Raw genomic sequence first — 21,737 nt, forward strand, 5'->3', positions numbered from 1 at the left:
GAGTTCCTTGGCTTATCCCTTGGAAATAATATTGATGGACAGTAATAAAACTGTTACATAATGGTGATTCTTCTGAAACTACTTTTAAGCATATTGAATTCTTATTGATTTCTGTTTTATATAATGGCATTTCTATTTTATACATTAGTACTTTTTGTTATACTAAGACTTTTCATATTTCTTGTCTTTGGCAAAAGCAAATGGAAAACATAAAGCAACTCAGAGAATTTAACAGTGATAAAAGATGCTCTGGTGAAGAAAATTTGCTGCTCGTCCTCTTTGGGTGTAAGAAGTCATTGTTTTCATTTACATATCAGTGAATCGGAAGGGACACTGACTTTCTAAAATAATTTCTAAGCTATGGCAAAAAAAAAAAGAAGACATTGAGAATGAACTTTTTTCTGCATTTTTACACACAAATTCTTAACCTTCAACAAGTTCAGAAATTTGAACTTAACTCTAAAGGTTAATAAAAGTACTATTTTACAAGTTATTAACATGAGAAATTCAGTATGTATAAGAATTTAGTATCTCCATGGCCTAGCTTCATGAGTCACATGGCTTTTTCTCTTCAGAGTCCAAATGAAAACTTCACTGCTCTTACAGTAAACTGTGAAAATTATTGGCAGATGTAGGAACACAGGCTCATTTGTTTTTATGAAACCCTAATTAAAGTTTAAAGTAGTTGCAAGACATTTATACAAAATAGAATTCCCTGTTGTTCCTCAGTTTTCCCATTTTTTAAAAGCAGTGATAATGGGATATATATACATATATGCTTATAAATATATACATATATAATTGTATTACTGTAAGCACATAGCCGTCTACGTTTTCCTTAATCTCTTTTTGCCATTTCTTTTTTTTTTGAATTTTATTTTATTTTTATACAGCAGGTTCTTATTAGTTATCTATTTTATACAAATTAGTGTATACATGTCAATCCCAATCTCCCAATTCATCCCACCACCACCACCCCCACCGCTTTCCCCCCTTGGTGTCCATATGTTTGTTCTCTACATCTGTGTCTCTATTTCTGCCTAACACTTAAAAAAGATTAAACATTTACCCAACTTGATTTACCCAACTGGAAGGATTTTTCCTCCAATTGCTAATTCTGTTTGCCTGTTGTTACTTTGGAACTTGAAGCAATTAACATCTAGGGGAAAACTTCTTGTATGCATCATACATTTCTCCCCTTTTCACCAGAAGTCTGTTTTCCTTTTTTTTTGTCCCTTGGTCTATTCTTGTTTGAAAGTTTTTTGGGTTTTTTTGTTTTGTTTTGTTTTGTTTTTGGTTTCTCTGCTTCTAGTGAGTTCATCATGATTCTTTTTAAGACTTTCTTTAAAAGTAAATGAAATAAAAATGAAGAACCATGAACTTAACCTATCGGTTTTTTTCTGTTGCTTTTGTTGTTTTTTTTGTTTGTTTTTTTGCGGTACGCGGGCCTCTCACTGTTGTGGCCTCTCCCTTCGCGGAGCACAGGCTCTGGACGCGCAGGCTCAGTGGCCATGGCTCACGGGCCCAGCCGCTCCGTGGCATGTGGGATCTTCCCGGACTGGGGCACGAACCCGTGTCCCCTGCATCGGCAGGCGGATTCTCAACCACTGCGCCACCGGGGAAGCCCTGCTTTTGTTTTTTAACCTACCTTTGGGTGTGGGGTGGGGGAGAGGGGGGGCTTTAAAGAAGTAACTCTATTTGAGAGAAAGGGGTTGAAGGGCATTCAACCTTCCCTAACTAGAGTGAAGGGCTATGACACAGGCAGTCAAAGCAGGGAATAATTAGCATTCTTCAATATCACGATTAATCCATTCTGTTCAGTGGTTATTTAAAAGAGGAAAGAAACCAAATGAGAACAATTTTGGCCCTTTCATGTTTCATGCACAATGCCGGTACACAGTATTCCTTCCACATTCTACTGCATTTTGCCTAGAGAAAGAGCTGCAGATCATCCAATAATCATCCATTTCTAAATGGTCTAATGATAGCATATACAAAGGTGGCTCACTTAAAACCTTCCATTTATAGTCACACTGCATCAAACGGTGCTAATTCAAAGTAGGCCACCGCATACAGTGCACCCTCCGAAACAACACCCTTTCACTGTTTAACCAAATCAATTCCTTTTTCATTCACAGGAAAGATTTAATATTTCAGAATCTTGTTCTTGTATTCAACGTGAAAAGACTGCTCACCTGGAACTCATCAATCTGAGACCCAAGGGATGCCAAATTTCTGTCATTTGCTCATTAAGCCAAGGGCATCACACAAAGGCCTACTTCTAACGCCTCTCGAATCTTAATGTGTGAGAGTATTGATCACTATAATTTATGATCCTACGGCAGTGGGGTGGCTCTTCACATTTGGAACCCCCTCACTTGTGCGCAGCGACTTCTAAAAACACGGCTGGCGCAGGCAGGATATTTGTTCTGGAGCCCAAGTGTTTCCAGACTTTGTTCTCCGGCCTTAAAGACGAGGTGCCTGCGCTGAAGGAGACGGCCACCACAGGGGATTTCACCGTGGAGGGCCGGATGCGGGGAGCGGACGGCGGGGCTGCTGCGGGGGCCCCACCTGTCCTTCCGCCAACCCTTCCCGCCCCCTCGTTTGGCCGGTAGCGGCCCCTCCTTTGGGCGGGCACCCAGCGGAGGGACTGCGGCTGTTGGCGCGCGCCTCGGCCGCGGGCCCCCTGCAGCGGTTGCGCTCCGCACAGCTGAAGAGCCGCTAGCTGGGCGCGCGCCGGGAAGACCCCCACCGGCCGCTGCGCTCCGGGCCCGCGCGAGCGCGCTCGGTTGGTGCGCGAGCGCGGCTCCGCCCCGCCTGCTCGGCGCGCGCCCCCGCCCAGTCCGCTCTCCTCCCCCACCCCCGGCGCGGATGGGGTGGATCCAGCTCACTCCCCTCCCCTGAGTGGCCGCGGCGGCGGCCGGCGCTGAATGAGAGACGCCGACTGCTCTGGTCGCCGAGCGCTAGCCTAGGCGGCGGCGGCTGCAAAGCGGCGGAGCGGGGGGCCGGCGCCGTCTTTCCAATCTCCGAGGCGTCTGCCGCGGCTGCACAGGTCGGTGCCCTCGCCGTGGGCCTGGTGCGGAGCCTCGGTGGGCGGTGCGGGGGAGGGAAGGTGGGAGCGCTGCGCTCCGCCGGGCTGCGCGGAGCCTCAGCGGCGGCGGCTGCGGCGGCGCGGGGAATGGCGGCGGCTCGGGCGCTGCGGTGTGTTGATCTCCCGGCCGCGGGCCCCGGCGCTGCTCGCCCTCGGCGCGGAGAGAGGGCTGCGGGGCTCGGGCTGAGGGAGGAGGGGGCCCGGCGTCTGGGAACCCAGGGCCGCGCCTCCCTCGGCGGCTCACTCTCGGCGTCAGGAGGCGGCCATAGGGTCCCGGCTCCGGGTCTCTGTCCCGAGGCCGGGGGCGCGGCGACCTCCGAGCCCGCCTCACCTCCCTCTCTCCTGGGTGGCGGAAGCCCCCGGGCTCCGCCCGCGCTATCCTGGCGCCCAGCGGCGCCTCAGCCTCCCTTCAGGTGAGCGGGAGCTGGGACTCCAGGAGCCGGGACCCGCGGAGCCGGGCCACACCCCCTCCCCGGCCCTCGCAGCTGCGCCCCCGAAGCCCGACCGCCCAGCTGGCCGCCTGCGGACCCGCAGTCTCGCGGTCAGGGTGACCTGTTGCGGAGCGGTCCGCAGCCCTAGTCGCCCGCCGGCCTCGGACCCAGAGCGGTGGTCCTGCACTGGCCCCGGGCCGGGCGCGCGGCAGGACGCGGGGCCTGGAGCGCTGCCCGAGATCCGGTGCTGTACCGCCAGGAACGGGCGTATTGAAAAAAAGAAGAGGTTCCCCACGATCTGATCAAACAGTGGCAAATATCCGGGATTCTATTGCAGTATCGGATTAGGTAGGCTCATAAACACCATGCTTTGGAGGTGATTTGGGAGAAACCCGAGTCAGGAGTGAGAAGCTGTTATCTATCTGGAAAATAGCAGTAAACCTGTGCGGAGCTACATTATCCCCCACCTGCCCCCATCAAAGCGCTTTTCCTGTAGCTGTGTGTTGTAGACGCAGGCCAGTTTCAGTGTACGTGGGCGTGTTTGGGAAGAAGCTGCGAGCTGATAGGAGGTACCTAAGTACAAATGTTAATTTGTTTTAACTGGGAGGGGTGAGGGAGGAGGAAGAAAGGGCACTGATGTTAGCTGTGGAGGAGGGGCCATTGAAACACTAAATTTCTGTTTAAGAGAACGCTAAAAACAAATATGGAATACCTGGCGTTTAAGACCGTAAAGTAGGAAATACAGGCAGCAATTAATTGAGCTTTATCTTTTACATGCCCTGGGTTTTAAAATTTCAACGCTATAGTTGCTATAGAGAGCTTTGTTTTCGTACCAGTGTTTATGAGTTGGTGTTTTTCTGTATTCACCATCAAATCGACTTTGTGTAAGTCTCTCTGAAGATGACCATCAGAATTTTGGGAAACTTTTCGATCCGTACAGCATAGTGTTACAGTCAGATCATAGCTTGCTAGCTGTAAAAGCCTGTTCCATCCAGATAATTATGCTTATCCTAGTGCTGTAAAATCATAATGTGTATTACTGTTACTGCTGCATATTTTACTGTAGACTTTAGAATTATAAAGGAACTTAAACAGTGTTATTTTAATAAAAAGAACCTCTTACTCAAGCTCTGTAGGCATAAAGTTTATCATCTAGCTTCAAAGATTTGGAAAGTACTTGTTTTACTAGCTTAAAGGGCATGTGTAAGGACATAAGATGCCTTTTTGAATAAATAATTTTAACATAATTTATTTTAAACTTAGTTTTTCTCTTTTTTTTAGTTTTTCTCTTTTTAAAATTCAGTATAATAATTTTGAAATGGTAAGATCTACTTTTTTTTCATTTTATTCATTCATTGACCTTTCTTTCAATTAAGGAATTTGACTTTTAAATACTTAGGGTGGGACTCTGGAAATATTGTTCGTTTTGGCTTAATTATTCCAGATTGCAACAGAACTTTAAAGATAGTGCTTGTGTTATCAATATTGCAACATGCTTTTCTAATGTATATTTTGATTATCAGGAAGAACAGACCAAAATCTCCTGAGAGAAAGTGTAACTACTATGAACCTGGCTTTGTTAATCTTTTACTATGTGTACTTTTATTATACACGTGAGTAATGTATTTGTGTGTGTTTATGTATCTAGTTCTTGTCTTTTTCAACTTTTTGTGTCATTACAGTTGAGACAGTAGTTTTTTGTAGTGAATGATGGATAGATGTACAGGTGAAATTGCTCTGTTGCAACTTAAAACACTTCAGCTTTTGTCCAGAGGTCCAGTTTGTTCATTCATTCATTCTACACATGTTTATTGGGTTCCTACTTGGTGCCCGTTAGTTGTCTAGATGTTGGTGATACAACAGAGAAAAAGACAGGTCTGTGCCCTGATGGAGCTTAAAGGGTAAGTAGGCAAAAATAGTCTACTGCTTCATTGTCAGATAACACTGTTTAGTGTTAGTTTAAAAGTTTCAGAAGTAAAAACTCCTCTGATGGGTTTTTTTGGTTAAGGATATTTGTTGTGTTTTTCCTTCTAAGAATAGTGGGAATTATTACTCAGTGAACAAGAGCATTAAGACAGTTGTTTTAATAATATGCTGATGTTTATGTACTTTGGGTATCTGGTTCCCAAGTACACCAAAAGTAAACAGTCTACCTGAAGTCACATGATACACAGTTTACATGTGGTTAAACAGCTTTATTCTTTTGGTTTATATAGTTAAATGTTTGCTAAAAATACTCTCTTGACACTTGTTTATAAGGGAGTCTAATTCTTTTTTTCTAAGTCTAAATTTTTTTTTTTTTTTTTTTTTTTTGGTATGCGGGCCTCCCTCTGCTGTGGCCTCTCCCGTTGCGGGGCGCAGGCTCCGGACGCGCAGGCCCAGCGGCCATGGCTCACGGGCCCAGCCGCTCCGCGGCATGTGGGATCCTCCCAGACCAGGGCGCGAACCCGGTTCCCCTGCATCGGCAGGCGGACGCGCAACCACTGCGCCACCAGGGAAGCCCCCTAGTCTAAATTTTTAAAAAAATCATCTTTTCTTCTTCTGGCTGTGTATGTGTGAGTGGACCAAGGTCCCGTTGTTCTTCCTTAGAATCTGATAACCATTATCACTAAAATCAGAATTTTGACTGAAAGTGATATTTGTTTTTTTTAATTGAAATATGACAAACATTGGTGTAGTTCTTCACCGATTACAAATCTTTTTAATATATATTACTGATACTTCAATATTTTGGTACTTCTTATTTACAGGAGTGCCAACAATTAACACTGACCTTAGGTAGGCATTATTATCTTCATTTTAGACGAGGAAATGGGTTTAAAGATGTTAGCACACCACCGATAAGCAAGCAGTGAACCTAAACCCAAGTTGTAGCTCTTACTATAATGCGGTGCTCCACCTGGGGAGTGTGGATGGGGAGAGCATCATCATCGGGTGCTACAGTACAGCTACTAGCCTGCTTTTCCAGAAATTTCAAAATAATTTTTAAACTTTAAGCCCAACTGTTAATTGAGATTTAATTAATTGAATTTGTTTTCTTTTTGTGAGTTAAACTTTAAGACCTACTTAAAATCTAAAAGTACCGCTTTTTTTACTATATAAAAAAAGGCAGTTTGGATTCACTTTTAATAGTATAAGTGTTTTGAGAATAAGACATTAAAATCAGTCCTCTTTTCTGAATATGAGGTTTTTATTGTGTAACAACTGTATTTGGAATAAAACGTCGCCTCAGTCTGGATGCTACATTTTTTTTAGTTATTCAGTTTTCAATAAAAAGATAGTTCAGTAGCCTGAAACTCTGGTTTGGGGTTTCTCTTTAGTGAGAAAATGAAGATTGGATGTGAATAATTTTGGTAACTTGGAATTAATCTGGAACCTTTTTTTTTTTTTTTTTTTAATTTTTGTATTTATTTATTTATTTTGGGCTGTGTTGGGTCTTCATTTCTGTGCGAGGGCTTTCTCTAGTTGTGGCAAGCGGGGGCCACTCTTCATCGCGGTGTGCGGGCCTCTCACTATTGCGGCCTCTCTTGTTGCGGAGCACAGGCTCCAGACGCGCATTCTCAGTAGTTGTGGCTCACGGGCCTAGTTGCTCCGCGGCATGTGGGATCTTCCCAGACCAGGGCTCGAACCCGTGTCCCCTGCATTAGCAGGCAGGTTCTCAACCACTGCGCCACCAGGGAAGCCCCTGGAATCTTTCTTGATTAACATCTTGAACTTTTGATTTAAGAAAACTTTTAACTATGTAATAGGAATAAAAACACTGGAATTTGAAGTGTGTGACATCCACCTGTTCTGTGGAGAGAAAAAAGTTTGTATAAATTTAGTCATTCACTTTAATAAGTAATGGCTAGTTAGGGATGTAGGAAGAGTATGAACAGCAGTGTTCATAGGACTTAGCTTGATGGTGCCTGGCAGTTTATGTATGCCACTACAGGGTACTTTGGTACTGGCTTTTGAATGATACATGGCTTTACAGTATGAGAGGCTTAAAATGAAGCTCTCACCTTGAGCTTAATTGATACCCTTCTGTTATTTTATTTACATAACCTTTTCTCAAAACAGATTTTTCCTTTTTATCTCGATTTCCTTTTTGTTGATTCTTGGACAGCCCTTTTCTGAAAACCCTACCTAAACAGCATCCCCATCACACTCTACCCTCACCTTTATTTGTGTTCACAACATTAATTTATCTGACATTATAGCATACATTGATTTGTTTATTATCTTCTTCCCTCTGGATATAAACTTCATGAGGGCAGGGACTTAGTTTTGTTCACTGATGTATTCCTAGCACCTAGAAAAGTACCTGGCATAGTTAATACCCAGATAAAATTTGTGGAGTGAGTGAGTTAATTGGTATTAAATGATACAAAACTCACTAGTTTTGTTTGTTTTTTTAAAAAAAATTAACTTTTGACTTTAAATAATATAACTGTGCAGTTAAAAAGAAAGCTGTACTGTAAGACTTAAAATGAAGAACACCACTCCCCTGTACAACTTTTCCTGCCAGGTCCTGCTCTTAGACCAACCATTTTTGATACTTTTAGCTGTTTTTTTCTAATATTTACTTTCATATTTTAAGGTATTACTTGTTTTTCAGTTTTAGATATCTGTTGGCTTCCTCCTGTGGAAGATGAGTCTATCTACGCTTTTGGATTCTTATGCCACCTGAACTTCCTCTCCCTTTATCTCCTAATATAGTTATAGTATGCTGTTTATTGTTTACATTATTATGATTTTATATGCATGTTTATTGTTGAACTGTGCAGTGTACTGTGATGATATTTCTTGGAGTTAAAATTTTTTTGTTTTTTGCTTAGTTTCCTATTTGTCTCTGTTTTTTTTTCCAGAAACTGTCTCAGTATGTTCAAACACATCAGGTAATTGATCATTCGATTTTTTTTTTTTAATTGGAAAAATCCCAGGGCTCTCCATCCTTTTGCTCAGACCTGCAAGGGGGCTCTCTACTCTGCTTGGTCTTAGCCTGTGATTTCCCTTCATGATTCTGGGAATTCTCTTTGCCTTTCCCCTGCATTAGAGCCTATGGTCTCTCCATCCATGTCTTCGTCTATCTCCGATTTACCCCTTTGTTTTGGTGAAATACATCCCTCAGTAACTTTCAAGAAAGGGTATTTGGGGAGGTGAAATTTTTGAGATGTTTGTATTGCTGAAAATATCTTCTTTCTACCCTGACACCTGGTTGATAATTTGGCTGGTCTGGGTATAGAATTCTAAGGTGAAATAATTTTCCCTCAAAATTTAAGGGATTGTTCTATAATTTTCTAGCTTCAAGTGCTTGTTGAAAAGTCTTATGCCCTTTAGTCTTCATCCTTTATATGTGACCTGTTTCTGTTAAGATCCTTTTCTTGTCAACAGTCTCTGATATGTCTCTGATGTTGTATGGGTCTTGTGTGGATCTTACTTCATTTCTTATGCATGGGACTTAGTGGGCCTTTTCAACCAGCAGTGTCCATATTAGATGAGAGCAGAGATGATCTAGTACAAGGCTCAGCCAGTTTTTTCTTTAAAGGGCTGAATAGTAAGTATTTTAGGCTTTGTGGGCAGTACAGTCTCTGTCACTACTACTCAGCTTTGCTTTTGTAGCATGAAAGCAGCCATAGACATAGACTTGTGGCACAGGTGGAAGGATTAGCCTTTGAACTTTACTAAGAGTAGGGAGAGTTTGTCTGCAGAATTGGCAGAGAAGAACAGAATATATGGACAGAGACATGATGGTGGTAGCTTGAGGAAGTTCTCCGCTGAGGTTTTCTGTTAATGTATGAGAAGCAAGATCATTAGCTGAGAGTAAGGAAGAATGGGAGTATGTATTGGAGGTTTGACAAGAGGGAAAATACGTGACATAATCATCAAAAAGTTGGAAAGGGAATGGAATAGAGTAGAAGAGAATAAAATAGGGAAATATAGTGTGATTGCCAGGCAGCATTAAGGGCCTACTTGAGAGAGATGATTCTGAATTTCATGTTCCTGACTTCAATAGGAATACCTCTAAAATCTCATCAAGTGTGACATCTTACTAAAGGTTTTTTTTTTTTCCCCATCACATAGGGTTTTAAAAATTAATCATCAGAACGATTTTCATACATAAATACTGTATACATATAAATGTGTATATTTTTATACATACAAGTGTGGCCTGTATAACTGCTTATTTCTAGAGAAATGCCAAAAGAAAGTACTATAATTTTTCCCAAATGCAAATTTTGATTTAGAAATCATTCATTTATTCATTTTTTAAAAGCCGTGGAGCATTTTCTATGTTCCAGGAATAGTTCTTGGTGCTGGGGATACAGCTAAAAACAAAAAGACAAAAACATTTGCCTTTATTACATTTATATTTTAACTAACTAACATAATTAAATTAAACACACACAGAGACGTTAACAAGAAAGGAAAATTATGCAGAAAAGAGAACATAATAGATGTTATTAAATGTATTTTTTCAGCTTTACTGAGGTATAATTGACAAATAAAATTGTAAGATATTTAAAGAATACAACGTGATAATTTGATATATATATATATATACATTGTGAAGGTATTCCCCCCATTGAGTTAATTAATACACCTGTCACCTCATATAGTTTTCTTTTTTTTTGGTGAGAACACTAAAGTTCTACTTTTTAAGCAAATTTCAATTTTACAATATAGTGTTATCGACTATAGTTACCATATGATATACATTAAATCCTCAGACTTTTTTCTTATAACTTTCTTATAACTGAAAGTTTATACTACCATTTTACCAACCTCTCCCTGTTTCCCCCACCTTACTATAAGTTTTTGATAATATAACTGTAAAAGATTAAGAAATACCTTCTAGTCTTAGTTTTGTAAGAGTTTTTTCTTATAATATCATAAGTATTGCATTTTATCAAGTGCTTTTTCTGTATTGTTAGAAATGATCATATATATTTTCTCCATTAATCTGCTCATAGGCTGTATTACATTAATAGTTTGCATTATTGCATCCAACCCTACATAGCTGTGTTGCATTCGTTTTTTTCTCCCTCTGACTGCTGAACTTGATTTGCCACTGCCTTAGAGCTTTTTAAAAATTTACTTTTATCAGTAGATAAATTTATCAGAGATTTATATGTATCTGTTTTGACTTCAGAGTTGTGGTAGGTTCATAAGATGAGTTATGAAGCTTTCCTTTTTTTTCTCTTCTCTGAAATAATTTTGTAACATAGGGATTATGTGCTCCTTGAAGGAACTATAGATGTAACGTCGAAGGTGAAAAATAAAGTTTCTAGAGGAAAACAGAAAAATATCTACATGACCCTATGGAAGGGAGAGGTTTTTGTTAAACAAGACATAAGGAGTACCAGAAAAGAACGATTGATAAATTTTTCTTCATTAAATAAGAACTTATGTTCATCAAAGGATACTATTAAGAGAGTGAAAAGACAAGTGACACAGTGGAGAAAGTGTCTGCAATACTTAAAGTACAGCAGTGGACATGTATCCAGAGTATATGAAAAATATACAAGTCAATTTTAAAAAATACAGGCAACCCAATTTTAAAACAAATGGGCAAAAGACCAGAAAAGGCATTTATGAAATGAATTATCCATATGGACAAGGTGAAAGGTACTCACACATAATTTTCAGGGAATTGCAAATTAAAACTATCATGTGATATGACTACATACCCACCAGAAATGGTGTAAATGAAAAAAACCTGAAAATACTAAGTGTTGACAAGAATGGAAAGCACTTGGGACAGTCATCCATTTCAGATGGGTTTGAAAATAGGTACAAACACTTTGCAAAATTCTTTAGGTAGCATCTGCTAAAGCTCTACATGTGTATGCCGTATGATCCATCAATTTCACTTCTTGGTATAGACCCAACAGAAATCAATATATATGCACATCAAAAGACATGGACTTTAGAAGAAACATAGGGGTAGATTTTCATGACCTTGGATATGACACCAAAAACAGGAACAACAAAACAAAAATGAGATAAATTGTATTTCATCAAAATTTAAAAGTTGTGCTTCAAAGGACACCATCAGGAAAGTGAAAAGATAACCCACAAAATGGGAGAAGATATTTGCAAATCAAATATCTGATAAAAGACTTGCATTCAGAATACATTAAGAACTCTTAACAACTCAATAAAAAGACACCCCAATTTAAAAATGGGCAGAGGATCTGAATAGGCATTTCTCAAAGAAGATATACAGTAAGCACATGAAAAAATGCTCAACATCATTAGCTATAAGGAAAGTGAAGTTAAACCATGATGAGCTACCCCTTCACACTACTAGAATGGCTAGAATCAAAAAGTTAGATGATAACAAGTATAGAGGTGGATGTTGAGAAATTGAATCCCTCATCCACTAATAGGAATGTAAAATTATATAGCTACTTTGGGAGATAGTATGGCAGTTCTTCAGATGATTCAACATAGAGTTACAATATGACCCAGCAGTTCTTTCCTAGGTATATACCCAAGGGAGATGAAAACATGTCTCCACAAAAAATTGTTCACAGATGATTACGGCAGCATTATTCATTGTAGGCAAAAAAAAATGGAAACAACTCAAATGTCCATTACCCAACAAGTGAATAAACAAAATGTGACATATCTATACATTGGATTATTATTTAGCCTTTAAAAGGAGTAAGGTACTCATGCATGTTACATCATCAGTAAATCTTGAAAATATTTTGCTAGGTGAAAGAAGCAGTCACAAAAGGCCACATATTATATGATTCCGTTCATATGAAATATGCAGAACAGGGAAATCTGTAGAGACAGAAAGCAGATTAGTGGTTGCTTGAGGTTGGGGCTAGGGAGTGGGGAGGTCTAAGGAGTGTGGAGTTTCTTTTTAAGATGATAAGAATGTTCTAAAATTGACTATAGTGATAGTTCTACATGCCATTGAATTGTATACTTTTCTTGGGGGGCCGTGCTGCGCAGCTTGTGGGATCTTAGCTCCCCGACCAGGGATTGAACCCGGGCTCTCGGCAGTGAAAACTCAGAGTCCTAACCACTGGACCGCCAGGGAAGTCCCTGAATCGTATACTGTAAATGGGTGAATTGTATGGTATGTGAATTACATCTCAAAGCTGATTTTAAAAAAACGACATGGCAGAAATAATCAGTGATGTGAGGACATTGTCACCATATTTAATTGAGAAAAGCAAAATACAGAGGAATATATAAAATACCCATTTTAGTAAAACAAACAATAAAAACTCTGTGTGTGTGTGAGAGAGTATAAGTGATCTTGTAAGGCAGAAAATGTTGCACATCAAATGTAAACATTTCTTTCCTAGTTGGTCTAAGGTAAAAAGGAGAGGGAGGGAAAGAAGGGAGGAAATAACTTAAAGGAAAAGGGGTTGATTTAGAAAAAACAGCATTTATAACATCATTTCAGTTACATAAAACATAAATCATAAAATGGTAATTGTCTATATGGTGAGGTACCAGGGTTTTTTTTCTTTATCATGTTTTTGTGGGTTTGATCCTTTTTGTTTTATAAATACAAATATCAAACTAAATTAAGAAGCAATACAAATAAAATAAGTTATGAAATCTGAAAAAATATAGCAATTTTTTACATAATAGCTCCCAACTGGAAGCAAGCCAAAAGTCCGTCAGCAGAATAATGGAGCAATAATTTGTAGTATGCTCTATACTGGAATACTATACATCAGTGCAAAAGAAGGAACTACTGCTATACTTAGCAAATGTGGGTGAATATCACAAAATGTTGAAAGAAACCAGACACAAAAGAGCATGTACTGTGTTATTCTCTTTTTTTGAAGTTCAGGAAAATGTCAAACTCATCTATGTTGATGGAAGTCAGAGCAGTGGTTAGGGGTTGGGACTAGGGGAGCAAGACTTCTGGAGTGCTGGAATTGCTCTATATCTTTATTTGATTGGTGGTTGCATGCATGTCTACATAATAAAAATTCATAAATACATTTCAGTATTTATGTATATCTCAATAAAAAAAGTAAAACACATCAAGCCAGAAAAAAAGAAGAAGAAGTTTAAAAAAACCTGGTGCTCTTATAAAAAGTCTTTGTATACTTCCAAGGTTAGTTATATCACTTCGAAAGGCAGTTTTTCTCTACCCTCATTTTTAATGGCTGTATTCTATCACTTTGTGTGGGTGTATCGTAATTTATTTAAGCAATTTCTTAATGGACACTTAGGTTGTTTCTAACTTTTATATACTAGGAAGAGTGATAGAGTTCCCTTTTTTTTAAATACATCTTCCTGTACTTTTTTGATCATTTCCTTTTTTTTTTAAAATTTTATTATTTATTTTTGGCTGCGTTGGGTCTTCATTGCTGTGTGTGGGCTTTCTCTAGCGGCATGCGGGGGCTACTCTTCATTGCAGTGCATGGACTCCTCATTGCAGTGGCCTCATGTTGTGGAGCGCGGGCTTCAGTAGCTGCAGCATGAGGGCTCAGTAGTTGCTACATGCGGGCTTCAGTAGTTGTGGCGCGTGGGCTTCGTACTTGTGGCTCGCAGGCTCTAGAGCCCAGGCTCATTAGTTGTGGCACGTGGGCTTAGTTGCTCTGCGGCATGTGGGATCTTCCCGGACTAGGGCTTGGACCCGTGTCCCCTGCATTGGCAGGCGGATTCTTTTTTTTTTTAACATCTTTATTGGAGTATAACTGCTTTACAATGGTGTGTTAGTTTCTGCTGTATAACAAAGTGAATCAGCTATATGTATACATATATCCCCATATCCCCTCCCTCTTGGGTCTTATCCCCATATCCCCTCCCTCTTGGGTCTCCCCCCCACCCTCCCTATCCCACCCCTCTAGGTGGTCACAAAGCACCCAGCTGATCTCCCCATGCAGTGCAGCTGCTTCCCACTAGCTATCTGTTTAACATTTGGTAGTGTATATATTGTCAGTGCTACTCTCTCACTTTGTCCCACCTTACCCTTCCCCCTTCCCATGTCCTCAAGTCCATTCTCTATGTCTGCATCTTTATTCCTGTCCTGCCCCTAGGTTTGCCAGAACCATTTTATTTTGTTGTTTAGATTCCATATATATGTGTTAGCATACAGTATTTGTTTTTCTCTTTCTGACTTACTTCACTCTGTATGACAGACCGCCCATCTCAGTACAAATAACTCAATTTCGTTTCTTTTTATGGCTGAGTAATATTCCATTGTATATATGTACCACATCTTCTTCATCCATTCATCTGTCAGTGGACGCTTATGTTGCTTCCATGTCCTGGCTATTGTAAATCATGCTGCCATGAACATTGTGGTACATGACTCTTTTTGAATTACAGTTTTCTCAGGGTATACGCCCAGTACTGGAATTGCTGGGTCATATGGTAGTTCTATTTTTAGTTTTGTAAGGAACCTCCATACTGTTCTCCATAGTGGGCAGGCGGATTCTTAACCTCTGTGCCACCAGGGAAGTCCCTCTGATCATTTCCTTTAGATGAATTTCTAAAAGGAGGATGGATTGCTGTTTGGAGGTTAAGTATATTTGCATTTTTGCCCATAACATATAATTGTTTGTTTCTCTATACTCTTACTGACTTGGTGATTAGCTTTAAAAACCTAAATATTGATCTGTAATGTAATAAATTCTCCTTGTTTTAATTTGCATTTTTAAACTTTTTCAGTGAAGTTTATATTTTCATGTTTTCGGACATTTGTGTATAATTTCCTTTTCATATCTTATATTCTTATTGCACAGTCTCTTAAAAGTCTTTTAAGGAGGTAAGTCAGATAAACAAAAAGTACATAAAGATTAATACAGTTAACCCCTCAGAAAGAGACAAATACCATATGATATCACTTAACATGTGGAATCTAAAATAGGACACAAATGAACTTATCTATGGAACAGAAACAGACTCACAGATACAGAGAACAGACTTGTGGTTGCCAAGGCGAGGGGTTGGGGGAGGATTGGGTGTTTGGGATTAGCAGATGCAAACTGTTACATAGAATAGATAAACAACAAGGTCCTATTGTATAGCACAGGAAGCTATTTTCAATATCCTGTGATAAACCATAATGGAAAAAAAATACAGTTAACCCATAACTTAAGAAATGAAACATAAGCAGTGCAGTTGAAGCACCGTATTACTTAACATGTTAGAGCTCATTATGTATGAAGAATATTGTCTTTGTTGGTTGTTGTAGATCTTTTCCCTATTTTATTTTTTTGTCACCTCACTTATTTTATTAAATCTAAGTTGGCTTCAGTTGTGAGATACACTGTGTAACATGCAGTTAAGGATAGAAATATGCTGTCAGTTAAACCATGACACTGTTAGTTTTAAGAGGCATCCTGATTTCAAAGATGTTAAAAGATGAGAAAATATTCATCCTAGAATTGATGAAATACATGTGTTCTGCTGTCTGTGTGTGTCATGTTTTCTTTAGTCAGATTTATCAGTCTTCTACTGTTTCTGTTTTTCTGTTGTCAGTCCTAGACTTTCCTGTGCCAACATTAAAAAAAATTCACCTATGTTTACTTCTTTTTATGCCTTAAACTTTTTTCATCTTTAATTCATCCTATTTTAATGTAAGATCTAATTTTTGTCTTTTTATCCAAATAGTTAGCCAGTTGTCATAAAGTTAAAGGCCACTCACAGTTTTTTGAACAAGGAATGAATGATATATTCAGATGTACTTGTTTGAAAAATAATAATATGGCTATGGATTTTGGTTGGTTTTAGTCTAAAAATTATCAGTTGGATTATCTATTAAATATATATCTTAAACAATTAATTTGCAGTAAAAGGAATAATGTTACAACTATGATTTCACGTTGCCTTAAATAATAATGCATCTGAGTATTCTTGGAATCAAATAATTAATTAAATTTAAAGTAATTTTTTGCAGCCTAGGCAATGGTTTTAATCCTGTGCTTAAAGTTTGTATGAATCTGGGCAAGTTACTTAATTTCTTTAACATTCAGCTTCCCTATTTGTAAAATGGGCATAAGAGTGTCTTCTCATAGGATCACTGTGAACATTAAATGAGAAAGTGTAAGCAAATTGCTTAGCCGAATTAGTTCTTCACTCTTCCTCCTTTTGGGACCTTGACGATCAAGTGTACTAATCACAGCCTAGCTTTTCTTGTTTCTGGGGTTACTCTAGATCTCTAGGATTCCTAGAGTAAATTATCTGTTAGACCTCTTCAAATTCTGATTTAGATTTCTCAGGGTTTGATTAGAATTTTTCTGGCCTTCTGGAATTAGCTTATGAGACGCTTCTCTTCTGTGAATGTGCTGAAATTTTCATAGATTTTAGGGTTTTGTAGGTAGGGGATTTGTATGTATTTTAGGTTTCATTGACATAACTTTTATTCTCTAAATTGTCACTAGGATAACCTCTGCTGCTTTTCTTTTACAGTTTGGATTTGTGGCTATATTTTTTTGTAGGTTTGTATAGTTCAGATGCTCTATGAGGGTACAGGGGTAAGTCTATTAAAAGAAATGTTTTGAGGATATCCTTTGGATAAGAAACTCCGCTTTTGACTTGCTTCTTTTTTACTATTGACTGTATGTCAACAGTATTTCTGAATGTTTTCTGTGAGCCCAGTACTTGTGAATGTTACCATAGAAGAATAAGTTTTAGATCTTGCACTCGTTGTTTACATCTTCTTGGTGAGAGATGAAGTCTTATATGTGAGTGAAACCACAGTAAATAACATGAGATCGTATGTAGTTATGTGGCAGATTGAAGAGCAGTTTGCAGGAGAGGAGGGAGGCTCAGTGAGGGCAGGAGTGGTCCTTAAGAAATGTGTTTCATTAAGGTGGTAAGAACTTAAGTATTGGGGAATAGCATTACTGAAGATATAGTAACAGGAATTAGTCTTTTGGGCATGCTTTGGATTGAAGGGTTTTTGGAGGGATGGAGTGGGAAATAACTCGATAAAATGGACAGGTTATTCAGTCCTTAGAAGTAAAGCAGATTAAAATTTAAGGGATAGTACATACTGTTAATAACTTTTAGCTTCTCACTCTGTTTCCTTTCTTCTTAAGGCTGTAAATTGATAATTTGTAAATGAAGATTGGAGGGAAAATCCAAACTGTTTAGAACCAGTGTTCTTTTAAAAAAAGGGAGGGGGGCTTCTAGTTTTATATGTATTAGGTAATCTTCCCAACAAGAAGGTTTAAAACAATATTGATAGGAAAGTAACATTAATAAGTTATATGTTTACTTTTTCCTTTCTGTCCCTATGACTTGGTCTTAGCTAATTATGTAGTAGAAGATTTTCAATTCAAAGCTTTCCTCTGCCGTTAAGAAAGCCAAAAGGTGTAGGGTTGAACTCATCTGTAGAAAGATTTTTAGAGATATAATGTTGAAGGTTTGAACTTAAGGAAACTAGCAGTACTGTTGAAGCCGTCTGTGGACAGCGTGGGCAGCTGTGAATTGGCTGTAGTAATAGTGTCAACACATCTAGCCCCCTCTTCTGCTTCAGTTCAGTGTGGCGCGATAGACATAGCTATAGGAATGGATAGGGTTATTGATGTTTACTGCTTCTGTCTCTGAGCAGAATTGAAAATAATAGATGGCAATGGGTTTTTCCTTCTCTCAGTCATAATACTGTTGCTGTAGTATGGCCACCCTTGACTTAACAATTGCTGGGCCTGTGTCCCATGTCTTACTTGTGTGACCCTGTAAGTTATATGATCTCCTTAATAACAACCAAAATTTGTATTTATAACTCCTTAATTACACTATAACTAAATAGATTAAAAATACTGACAAGACTTTTGAGCCCCAGATTAATGGTGACTTAGCTGACTCAGTGTCCTAGACATGTGTTTTATAATTCTGGTGTGCCTACAGTTCCTTTGAAGGAAATCTCCTTTTTCCACAGTACACTGCAGAGGAACAGACTTTAATAGCTATGTTTTTAACCATATAGAACTATATTGCACCTGATTGGTCCAGGAGTGGGCATTTGACCTAAAGGCTGTTAATCTGTAAACCAGCTAACAACCTAGGATTGTCTGGTGGGGAAAATTACAGCCATTTATAGGAAACATGGAGTTAATTTGCCATTGAGCCATGGGAGCTGAAGCTGGAAGGATACATTAGTGTAGAATCCTGTAAAACTAAGTTTAAGAGACTGGAAAGTAAGTATAAGCAGAAGCTATGAGTACAGAAATGATAAAGGAGTTGAGGAAGCCAGCTGGTAACCAGAAAAGAATATGGGGCATCTGTGCCGAGAGAAGCACAAAGCTGTAAGCAAGAAACCATGTGGTGAGAGAAAGACAGGCACAGAGCCTGAGATTGAAGATTCTGCTTTCTGGCTCTGTAGATACTCTTCTTCCATTACTCTAGTACTTCTGTGGCTCCTGCCTTTCTTGAGATGACATCCAGTTTTTTCCCAAGGAAGAATGCAGGCTTTGGGGTCAGACTTTTGGCAGTCGAATTCTGGTTATGTCTTTACTAGCTGTGTGACTTTGGGCAGGTTGTTTTAACTGCTCTGTCTCATTCCTCATCTGTAAAAAGTGAGCATCGTAAATAATTCCTTTCCTTTTGGGGTTGCTGTGAGGATTAAATGAGATGACACATACAAAGCTTTTACAATACTAAGACCATAATATATACCTAAAATGATATTTGGGGTAATTTGAATGAATTTCTTGCAAGTAAAAGAGCCTAAGTAGTTAATTTACTTGTAGATTCACTTAGAGAAGTGCAACCCAGTGTGTGGGTTGGTAAAGATTATTTTAGGTAGTGTATAGGGCATTAAAAAATACTGTCTTATTCATTGTGAATAATAGGACTTGCTATATTTACAGGCATACCTTGTTTTACGGTACTTTGCTTTATTGCACTTCACAGATACTTTGTTTTTTACAAATTGAAGGTTTGTGGCAACCCTGCATTGAGCAAGCCTGTTGGTGCCATTTTTCCAACAGCATTTTCTCACTTTGTGTCTCTGGGTCACATTTTGGTAGTAATCCTCACAATATTTCAAGCTTTTTCATTATTATATTTGTTATGGTGATCTGTGGTCAGTCATCTTTGATGTTACTATTGTAATTGTTTTGGGGCACCACAAACCTTACCCCTGTGTAATATAGTGAACTTAATGTTGTGTGTGCTCTGACTGCTCCACCAACTGGCCATTGCCCACCCCCACCCCCAGCCCCGCTGGTCTCTCTCCCTCTCTTGGGGCCCCCCTATTCCAAGAAAGGGTATTGAAATTAGGCCAGTTAATAACCCTACATTGGCCTCTAAGCGTTCAAGGGAAAGGAAGGGTCGCACATCTTTCCCTTTAAATCAGAAGCTAGAAATGATTAAGCTTAGTGTGGAAGGCATGTTGAAAACCGAGATAAGAAGTGAAACAGCCTTATTGTTCATAATGGGAGAAAGTTGTCGTGGTCTGAACAGAAGATCAAACCAGCTACAATATTCTGTTCAGCCAAAGCCTGATCCAGGGCAAGGCCCTAACTCTCTTCAATTGTATGAATACTGGGAGAGGTGAGGAAGAAAAGTTTGAAGCTAGTAGAGGTTGGTTCATGAGGTTGAAGGAAAGAAGCCGTCTCTGTAACATAAAAGTGCAAGGTGAAACAGCAAGTGCTGATGGAAAATCTGCAGCAACTTAGCCAGAAGATCTAGCTAAGATACTTAATGAAGGTGGCTACACTCAACAACACATTTTCAATGTAGACGAAACAGCATTCTATTGGAAGACGATGCCATCTAGGACTTTGATAGCTAGAGAGGAGAAGCCAGTGCTTGGCTTCAAAGTTTCAAAGGACAGGCTGACTCTGCTGTTACGGGCTAATGCATCTGGTGACTTTATTTATTCATTCATTCATTTATTTTTGGCTGCACCACATGGCTTGTGGGATCTACTTTAAATTGAAGCCAGTGCTCATTTACCATTCCAAAAGTCCTATGGCCTTTAAGAATTATGCTAAATCTACTTTGCCTGTGTTTTACAAATGGAATAACAAAGCCTTGAGGGTAGCACATCTCTTTCCAATTTTTGTTTGTTTTTCAAAACAACTTTTTATTGAAGCATGGTTGATTTACAATGTTGTGTTAGTTTCAGGTGTACAGCAAAGTGATTCAGTTATATATATTCTTTTCCAGATTCTTTTCCATTACAGGTTGTTACAGGATATTGAATATAGTTCCCTGTGCCATATAATAGGTCTTTGTTGTTTATTTAATTTATATGTAGTAGTGTGTGTCTGTTAATCCCAAACTCCTAATTTATCCCTCCCCCACACCTTTCCCCTTTGGTAACCATAAGTTAGTTTTCTATATCTGTGAGTCTGTTTCTGTTTTGTAAACAAGTTCATTTGTATCATATTTTTAAATTACACATGTAACTGATATCATATAATATTTGTCTTTCTCTGTCTGACTTCATTCAGTATGATAATCTCTAGGTCCACCCATGTTGCTGCAAATGGTATTATTCCCTTTTTATGGCTGAGTAATATTCCATTGTGTGTATGTATGGGTATATGTGTGTGTGTGTGTGTGTGTGTATATACATACCACACCTTCTCTATCCATTCATCTGTCAGTGGACATTTAGGTTGTTTCCATGTCTTGGCTGTTGTAAATAGTGCTGCTGTGGACTTTGGGGTGCATGTATCTTTTCAGGTTAGAGTTTTTGTTGTTTCTGGATATATGCCCAGGAGTGGACTACTGGATCATATGGTAATTATTTTTTGAGGAACCTCCATACTGTTCTCCATAGTGAGTGCACCAGTTTCCATTCCCACCAACAGTGTTTACAGCATGTTTTACTGAATATTTTAAGTCTACTGGTGAAACCTACTGCTCAGAAAAAAGATTCCTTTCAAAATATTACTGCTCATTGACAGTGCACCTGCTTACCCAAGAGCTCTGATGGAGGTGTACGAGATTAATGTTGTTTTCATGCCTGCTAATACAAGATCCATTCTGCAGCCCATGGATCAGAGAGTAATTTTGACTTTCAAGTCTTATTATTTAAGAAATACATTTTCTAAGGCTATAGCTGCCATAGATCGTGATTCCTCTGATGGATCTGGGCAAAGTAAATTGAAAACCTTCTGGAAAGGATTCACCATTCTTTTTTTTTTTTTTTTTCTTTTTTTTTAACATCTTTATTGGAGTATAACTGTTTTACAATAGTGTGTTAGTTTCTCCTTTACAACAAAGTGAATCAGTTATACATATACATATGTTCCCATATCTCTTCCCTCTTGCGTCTCCCTCCC

General features: G+C 39.0%; 1 protein-coding gene across 5 annotated transcripts in view; it reads left to right on the plus strand.

Annotated features, from left to right (window-relative positions):
• Positions 1-21,737, plus strand: part of RALGPS2 (Ral GEF with PH domain and SH3 binding motif 2) — a 305,267-nt gene that overhangs the window by 128,608 nt on the left and 154,922 nt on the right. For 2 of the 5 annotated variants that reach the window (XM_024133661.3, XM_024133664.3), the window contains exon 1: positions 2,891-3,052. The exons of 1 other annotated variant lie outside the window; for it this stretch is intronic. The gene's annotated coding sequence lies outside the window, so the exon portion shown is untranslated. Of the gene's footprint in view, positions 1-2,890; positions 3,053-3,682; positions 3,871-5,066; positions 5,136-8,372; positions 8,403-21,737 lie in introns of those variants that run through there. 2 more of the 5 variants (XM_055084176.1, XM_024133663.3) reach the window with 2 other exon arrangements.

Source organism: Physeter macrocephalus, chromosome 4, assembly GCF_002837175.3.
Source record: "Physeter macrocephalus isolate SW-GA chromosome 4, ASM283717v5, whole genome shotgun sequence".
In the NCBI taxonomy this organism is placed as follows: domain Eukaryota; kingdom Metazoa; phylum Chordata; class Mammalia; order Artiodactyla; family Physeteridae; genus Physeter; species Physeter macrocephalus.